Here is an 8,955-nt window from a genome sequence, read left to right as displayed (position 1 = left end):
TGCTGCCTTTTGGAATCTTCTGTTCAGCTCTTTAGTGTCTTGGAGTCTTCCTTGTGCTTTGGCTTTTCTACATTCCAGTGCAATCTTCAGAGTTTCTTCTGACATCCATTTTGGTCTTTTCTTCCTTTCCCGTCTTTGTAATGACTGCCTGCACTCTTCCTGGATGATACATTTAACATCCTCCCAGAACTCATCTGGTCTTCGTTCATTAGTGTTCAAGGCCTCAAAATTTAATCCACACAATATAATCATGTTCTTCCTACTTCCTACTTGTGATTATCATTTCTATTACTTATTCTTACTCCTTCCTGCCTTCTGGGATTTAGCCCTGGGTGAATGCTGCCATTTTTACTTCATAGACTTTTGCTAAGGAGTGTGTTCTTAACTTCCCTGATATTCTGGTCTTATATAGGTGTGCCTGTTTTTGTTGTTGTGTACCATTCAGTTGTAGCTGACCTACAGCTGACCCTCCAGTGGGTTTTCAGAGAAAAATTAATCGCTCAGAAGGAGATTGCCCATCCTTCTTTAGCGGAGAAGCTCATGGGATTTGAACTGCACACCTTTGGGAATGCAGTGTAGCTTCTTGACTCTAGGTCAACAGAGCTCCCTATATTTCACAAAAAATTAAGTCACAGGGATGAGTTTTGTTACAGGCTCAAAGGTTCCATTGGTTTTGATAATATCAGTAATTTTATATTTTTAGTTTGCTCCATTTTGTCTCCAACGCTATTCAGGACCCTGCACTGTGATCCCTTTAGAAGTGAGAAACAGTGGTAGCTGGGTATCACCCCAGTTCTTCCAGTCTCAGAGCCATAGACGTTGAGGTTCTCTTGGTGCATAATTTCTTTGTACTGTTTTAGTGCATTAAGATCCCGAAACCGAGCAGAGTTTCTCGTTTCTGGATAGGGAGAGATTGTACCTGTTCATCTTTCCTCTCTGTCTATGGCAGATTAGCATTTATTATTGGTGATTATGTATGTAATAGTGTTTATTTTGTTGACTTTATTTCTATCTGCCTATATAGTCTCTAAAAGATTAAAATTTATTATTGATATTGTAGAGTTATGTATGTAACCGTGTTTATTTTATTGACTATTTCTTTACATCTTTCCTTTCTTTAGGGATATTTTATGAATCATTCCCTTACTGTGTATTTTTTAAAAGATACTGGCTTTAATTGAATTAATGAGCTAATAAGAGAACAAGCCCTGTTTGCTACTTACATGAAAGAAGATTTTAAAAAATGGTCACTGCACAAAATCAAAGAATAGGGTTATGAATTAAATCCTTAGACTGTAATCTTTACTCCTCAAGAATAAGTTAAAGTTTCCACAGCAAATTTGTTTTCCCTACACCCATCTTACTAGATATCTATTGAATATTTTCTAATTTTTACTTTCCTTTCTCTCCCTCCCTATTTCTGGAATAAAAATCAAGATTGATTATTTTAGTGTGTAAACTTTATCTGCAGGAGAAAGATGGGCAGTCTCTTCCTTTAAAGATTTATGATCTTGCAAACCTAGTGGAGGATCCCTATGGTCAGAATTGACCAAAGACTGTGGTTATGTGTCATGTGTACATAGAAAAATATAGTTATGTGTACAAGATTATCTCCTCATTGCTTATAAAGGTACATATTTAGAATTTCATTGCCCTTATTACTTGGGGTTTCAGCATGAAGAATGACAGACTTGGTAAGTTAGTCTTTCTTTTACACAACTGCTGTGACTTATTAAAAGGTGAAGTGTTTATCTTAAAGGAGTTTTTCTTTTAATATCCTGCAGAGTGGGTCTGTGAGAACAGGCTTACATATGAGATGACAGTCTTTCCAGACAATCCAAAATGAATCACCCAAGATTTGCTCTTTTTCTAAGCATAATTCATCTTTTCTCTATAACTCCCAGCCCATCCGCCTCCCTCCTGTATTTCCGGAGCTTTGCTGTGAGAAGAGAAAGGAGTCAGCACACGATTATATATCCCATTTAACAACTTATTTCCAAGTATAGCATCATTCAGTTTTAGATTGTTGTTATTGTTTTGTGCTTTTGAGTTGCCTGTGACTCATAGTTACCCTATGTACAACATCCATGAAATCTATCATATCCTGAGCCAATCTCAGCCAACAGACCTAATTCCATATCTCCAGTCACTGAGTCAATCCATCTAATCTCCTATATTCTCCCTCCACCCTTCCAAGCATGTTTTTCTCCAAGGACTGGTCCCTCCTGGCCACATGCCCAACGCATGTGAGATAGACCTTCAAAATAGTTGCCTCTAGAAAATAACTTGGTTGCACCCTCTCCAGGACTGACCTGTTTGTTCCCCTGGCACTCCATGGTATGTTCAAGACTCTTCTCAAGCACCACAACTCAAAGGCATTGATTGTTCTTCTGTCATCCTTAGTCACTGTCAAGTCATCTGATGCATAACAAGTAATCGCAAAGATCATGGTCTGTATCAGGCACACCTTAGTTTCCAGACCAGCATCATTGCTCTTCAGTACTCTGGAGAGGTCCCTGACAGCAGATTTCCCCAATTTAATTTGTCTTTTCATTTTCTGAATGCTGGTGTCAAGAGTACTGATTGTAGAACAAGCTAAAGTTGTTAACAATCTCAATCTCTTTTCTGTCTATCATGAGGTTGCCAATTGGTCCAGTGGTGATAATTTTGTTTTCCTTTTTAATGTTTTTAAAATTTTCTACTATTTACAAAATTCGAATACATTGTTTTTAAGAAGAAAGTCTTTCAATTTCCCTCACCCTGCCGCATCAAATTGTACAATTCCATGATTAACCACCGCTCCCCCTGCACATCCTCATCCCTCTGCTACCACCCTCTCCTACTCCTCTTGTATCCTTATACTCATTTTACAATAATGGCGTTATACAACATTTATCCTGTGTGACTGAGTTAGTTCACTAACCATAATGCTCTCAAGTTCCCCCTAAGTTAGGTGATAATTTGCAAAATCATTGCTTCTGTGTGCTGCATAGTATCCCATTGTGTGACTGTACAATAATTTCTCAATCCATTCATTTGTGTTTGGACATTTTGGCAGTTTAATTCAAAAGAAACTCAGCAAAGATGCAGAAGATCTAAACTATACCATCAGCCAACTCAAACTTGTGGATGTATTCAGAGTACTGCACAGAAATAAAACAATTCACTTTCTTCTCAAGTGCACATGGTACATTCTCAAGAACTGATCATATATTAGGTCACAAAGCAAGCCTCAACAAATTCAAAACATTGAAATAGTACAAAGTATTTTCTCAGACCACAGTACCATAAAATTAGAAATTAACCACAAAAAAGTAAAGTTTACAAAACCACCCATGTGGAAACTAAATAACTTCCTGCTAGAACATGATTAGATTATAAAAGAAATAAAGAATGTAATAAAAAAGTTCCTTGAAACAAGTGATAATGAAAATACAATTTACCAAAACCTCTGGAACACAGCTAAGGCAGTCCTCAGGGGGACAGTTCATAGCAATAAGCAAACACATAAAAAATAAAGAAAAAAGAACAGATGATCTAACTCAACACCTTCAACAGAGAGAAAAATATCAACAATCTATCAATTTAATCTAATTAAAAATCTAATACAACATAATCTAATCTAACTAATAATCTAATCCTACAAATTAATCCAATCAATAATCTATCAGTCCAATGTAATGAACAATCTAATCTAATTATTAATCTAATTCATTCTAAATCTAATCTAATTAACAATCTGATCCTACAACATAATCTAATCTAACAATCTAATCCTACAACCTCTAAAGAACAGAAATTAAAAGAACAAGAGCTGAAATCAATTAGATATAAAACAGAAAAACAGTTGAAACCATCAGTATGACCAGGTGCTGGTTTTTCAAAAAGGTCAATAAAATTGACAAACCTCTGACAAATTTAACAAAAGGGGGGGGGAATAAAACACACATATAACTCGATTAAGAAAAAAATAAAAAGAAATTACAGAGGTGACATCACAACAGAACCAGAAGGAAATCAAATCAATATTATCAGAATACTACCAAAAGTTATAATCTGATGAATTAAAAAACCTAGAGGAAATGGAAAAATTCCTTGAAACACATCCCCTACCCAGATTGACAAGGACAGGTATAGAACACTTGAATAGATCCATCACAAGAAAAGAAATTGAAAAGGCCATAAAAAGACGTCCCCATAAGAAAAGTCCTGGACCAGATGGCTTCACACCTGGATTCTACCAAACATTCAGAGAGAATGTAGCACCCATTCTACTTAAATTATGTCAAAAAATTGAAAACGAAGGAACACTTCCAGAGTCATTCTATGATGCAAGAATAACTCTAATACCAAAACCAGGCAAAGATAAAAACAAAACAAAACAAAACAAAAAAACAAACAAAACTACAGACCAATATCTCTGATGGATATAGACGCAAAAATCATTTAAAAAAAAATCCTAGCCAATAGAACTTTATTTTCTTGATGTCAAGCTTCAATTCATATTAAAGACTATAGTTCTTGCACTTATGCAGCATACACCTCCTGTCCTCCTCAGTGTCAGCAAGCACGGTTTTATCATCTGTGTAACGCAGATTGTTGATGAGTCTTCCTCCAATTCTGATGCCAAATTTTTTCTCATAAAGTCCAGCCTCCCTAATGATCTTTTATGCACATAGATTCCACATATGAAGATAGGATATGGAGATAGTCACATATGGAGAAAAGATGCATCCTTGATGCACATCTTTCCTGTTCCTAAACCATGTAATGTTTCCCTGCTCTGTTCCCACTAGTGTTTCCTGATCCAAGTTTAGGTTTCACATGAGCACAATTAAGTGTTCTGGGATTCCTATTCTTCTCCAGATTAAGCACAGTTTATTGTGATCCACACAGTCACATGCCATTGCAAGTCAATGAAACACAGATAGACATTGCTCTGGTACTCTCTGCTTTCAGCCAAGATCCATCTAACATTGGCTTTGATGTCCCTAGCCCATGGCCTCATCTAAACTCAGCCTGCACTTTAGGAGGTTCTCTACTGATGCACTATACCAGTCATTTTTGGATAATTATCAGTAGGATCTTGCTTCCATGTGATATTAGAGATGTTGTTGCTGTTGATTGTTGTCAAGTCGAGCATGACTCATAGCAACCCTATGAGCAAAAATCCTGAAGCCAGAACTGCTATCCAAGCAGATATATGCACTCCCATGTTTATTGTTCACAAAGAAATGGAAACAGACAAGTGCCCATCATCAAATGAATAGATAGAGAAGCTGTGGTATAGCCATACAATGGAATATTATACAGTAGTGAAATACATAGAACTCATGAAATATACAAAATGGGTGACCATGGAGGACATTATGCTGAGTGCTTAGTCACAAAAAGACAAATACTGCATAATGCCACCATTATAAAACAGGACTGATATGGAGTTTGGGGAAAAACTAAGAAAAGAGAGGATAAATAATGTACACAGCATTGAAACAGACAAGGAAGAGAACTGTGGAAGAGGAACATATGATTAGGTATTACTGGCATGATAAAAGTCTTGACTAAAACATAGTAAAGTGGTCTGGGGAGATGGAAGGGACTGTAAAACAATGAAAGAACTTTTTTTCCTCAAAGAAAAAAAGTGAACTGGGGCAATGAGGACACAGGGAGGAAAATGTGCAACAATAACGTTGTCTAGAAAGTCAATTCTGTCTGGTCACGTTTTATTAGAATGAGAATAAATAGAGATCTCTTCCAATCAGTTGGCCAGGTAGTTGTCCTCCAGATTTTTTGTCATAACCTGGTGAGCAAGTCCAGGGAAGCATCTCCTTGCTACAATATGCCAATGGGTATGCTGTCAATTCCTAGGGCCTTGTTTTTTCATCATTCCTTTCAGAACAGCTTGAATTTCCTCCATCACCATTGCCTCTTGATCATATATTGTTTCATTAAATTCTTCTGTCAGCCAATTTTTTTCTATATTATGACTCTGTGTACTTCTTCCATATTCTTTTGATGCTTCCTTGGTCATTCAACATTTTGCCCACAGCATCCTAAGCATTGCAACTCAAGGCTTAAACTTGTTCTTCAGTTCCTTCAGCTTAAGAAATTCCAAGCAAGTCCATCCCTTTTGATTTTCCATCTCCAGCTCTTTGCACATTTCATTATAATACTTTTCTTTGTAGTCCTGAGCTGCTCTGTGAAATCTTCTGTTCAGTTCCTTACCGTCTTGATTTCTTCCCTTTGCTTTTTTGGTGCTCTAGTGCAATATTTAGAGGTTCTTCTCACGTCTATCTTGGTCTTTTCTTCCTCCTCTATCTATATCTATCTATATGACTTCTGGCATTCTTCATGAATGATATTCTTGATATCTTTCCCCAACTCATTTGGTCTCCTTCAAGGCCTCGAACCTGTTCCTGAGATGGTCTTTAAATTCTGGTAAAATTAGACTTGAGGTCAAACTTTAGTTCTTGGGGATTTGATTTTATTTTACTTAGGTTCAGTTTGGACTTGCATTTAAGTAATTGATGGTCTTTTCCACAATCAGCACCTGACCTACTTTTCACTTATTATTGTACAGTAACTGTTGTTTTATGTGCCATCAAGTTGCCTGTGACCCATAGCTAACCTATGTACAGTAGGTCTGAACCCTGGCCTGTCCTGAGCCAGTCTCACTAATTCCAAAACACCAACCTCCGTTGCCCCAGTTACTGTATCAATCCATCTCGTCTGGGGTCTTCCTCTCCTGAGCTGTCCCTTCACCCTTCCAAGCATAGTGTCTTTTTCCAAAAACCGATCTCTCCTGGCCACCTACCCAAAGTATGTGAGATGGAGCTTCAAAATCCTAACCTCCAAGGAGAAACTTAGTTTCAGTCTCTCCAAGACAGATATATTTGTTTTCTTGGCTGTCCACCATATGTTCAAGACTCTTCTCCAGCACCACAATTTGAAGGCATTGATTCTTCTTCTGTCGTCCTTAGTCATTGTCCAGCTCTCTGAAGCATAACAGATAATTTTGACCATGACCTAGATTAGGCACACCTTATTCTGTAGACTGACATCGTTGTTTCTCAGTACTCTAGAGAGGTCCCTAACAGTAGATTTTCCCAATGAAATTTGTCTTTTAATTTCCTGACTGCTGGTATTAAGAGTGTTGATTGTGGAGCCAGCCGAGCAAGCTATAATCATTAACAACCTCAATTTCTTCTTCATCTATCATGGTGCTCCCAATTGTCACAGTAATGAGAATCTTTGTCTTCTTGATGATGAGCTTCAAACCATATTGAAGACTACAGTCCTTCCGCCGCAAGTGCTTCAGGTCTCCTTCAGTTTCAGCAAGCAAGGTCGTGTCATCTGCATAAGGTAGGTTGTTAATGAGTCTTCTTCCAATGCTAATGCTACATTCCTCCTCATGAAGCCATGCTTCCCGAATAATCTGCTGTGCATATAGTTTAAAAAGATATGGACACAGGATGCATCCCTGACACACTCCTTTTTTTTTCCACCATGCTGCGTTTCCCTGCTCTGTTCTGAAGACTGCTTCCTGATCCAAGTATAGGTTTCACATAAGCACAATCAAGTGTTCTGGGGTTCCCATTTTCCTCAGGGTTAGACACTATTTGTTGTGATCCACATTAATTGAACGCCTTTGAATAGTTAATGAAACACAGATAGACATCCCTCTGGTACTCTTTGCTTTCTGCCAAGATCCATCTGACTTTGGCAATAATGTCTCTAGTGCTATGACCTATTCTAAACCCACTTTGTATTTCTGGTAGTTCCCAGGCAATGTACTGTTCAAGTCTTTCCTGTATAATCTTCAGCAGGATTTTGTTAGTGTGTGATATTAGTGATATAGTTTGATAATTTCCACACTTTGTCAGGTCACCTTTTTTTGGAAATGGGAATAAATATGGATCTTTTCCAGTCAGTTGGGCAAGTGGTTGTCCTCCAGATTTCCGAGCAAAACTTAGTGAGCACATCCAGGGTAGCATCTGTTTGTTGAAATACATCAATTCTTGGGGCTTTATTTTTTGCCATGTCCTTCTAAGCAGCCTACACTTCCTCCTTCATCACCATTGCCTCTTGATCATATGTTGTTTCTTTTAATTCTTCTATGTTATGAACTAACTCGTCCAGCAAGGATAAATATTGCATAAGACCATTATTGTAAAATGAGTATAAGGATCCAAGAGGGGTGGGAGAGGCTGAAACCTGAGAGATTTGGATTCACAGGGGGTAGAGGGGATCAGTCATTGGGTTGTACAATTTGATGGGTGGGGGGTGAGGGAAATTGAAAAAAATTTGTTAGAATTTGTATTAGAATTTTGTAAATAAACTAGTGAAAAGAAAAGTCAGCTTGGGGAGGGGAAAGGAAGGAAGGGGGTAAAATGTGCAATAATGAATGAATGAAAATCTAACTTTTCTGTAAACTTTTGTTAAAATGGCAATTTAAATTAAAAAAGTTATTAAAAAATATTCTTCTGTGTCAGGAAATTCTTTGTGGTACAATGATTCTATATACTACTTCCACTTTTTTGTTTTTTATATCATTTTTAATTGAAATTTTAATGAAAGTTTACAGAAACTTTAGATTTCCATTCATCCATTGTTGCCCATTTTCCTCCTTGCCTACCCTTCTGTTCACTTTTCTCTTATTCTGGACTCTAGTGATGAAAATAATATCTAATCATATATTCCTTTTAAACCGTTCTCTCCCTCATCTGTTTCAATGAAGTATACATTATTTATGCCCTCTTTTCTTAGGTTCCCCATAAACTTGATGTCAGTCTCATTTTACAACAGTGGCACTGCGCAGTATTTGTCCTTTTGTAACTGAGATATTTCACTTAGAATAATGTCCTCCAGGGTAACCCATTTTGTGTAATATTTCATGAGTTCCTTTATTTTCAATACACTGCAATCCATCTCCTTTTAATGCTTCCTGAAACATTC

This window comes from Elephantulus edwardii, unplaced genomic scaffold, assembly GCF_000299155.1.
Source record: "Elephantulus edwardii isolate Elephantulus edwardi_28Jun2011 unplaced genomic scaffold, EleEdw1.0 scaffold00072, whole genome shotgun sequence".
Lineage (NCBI taxonomy): Eukaryota > Metazoa > Chordata > Mammalia > Macroscelidea > Macroscelididae > Elephantulus > Elephantulus edwardii.
Note: the sequence above shows the minus strand (reverse complement) of the source record.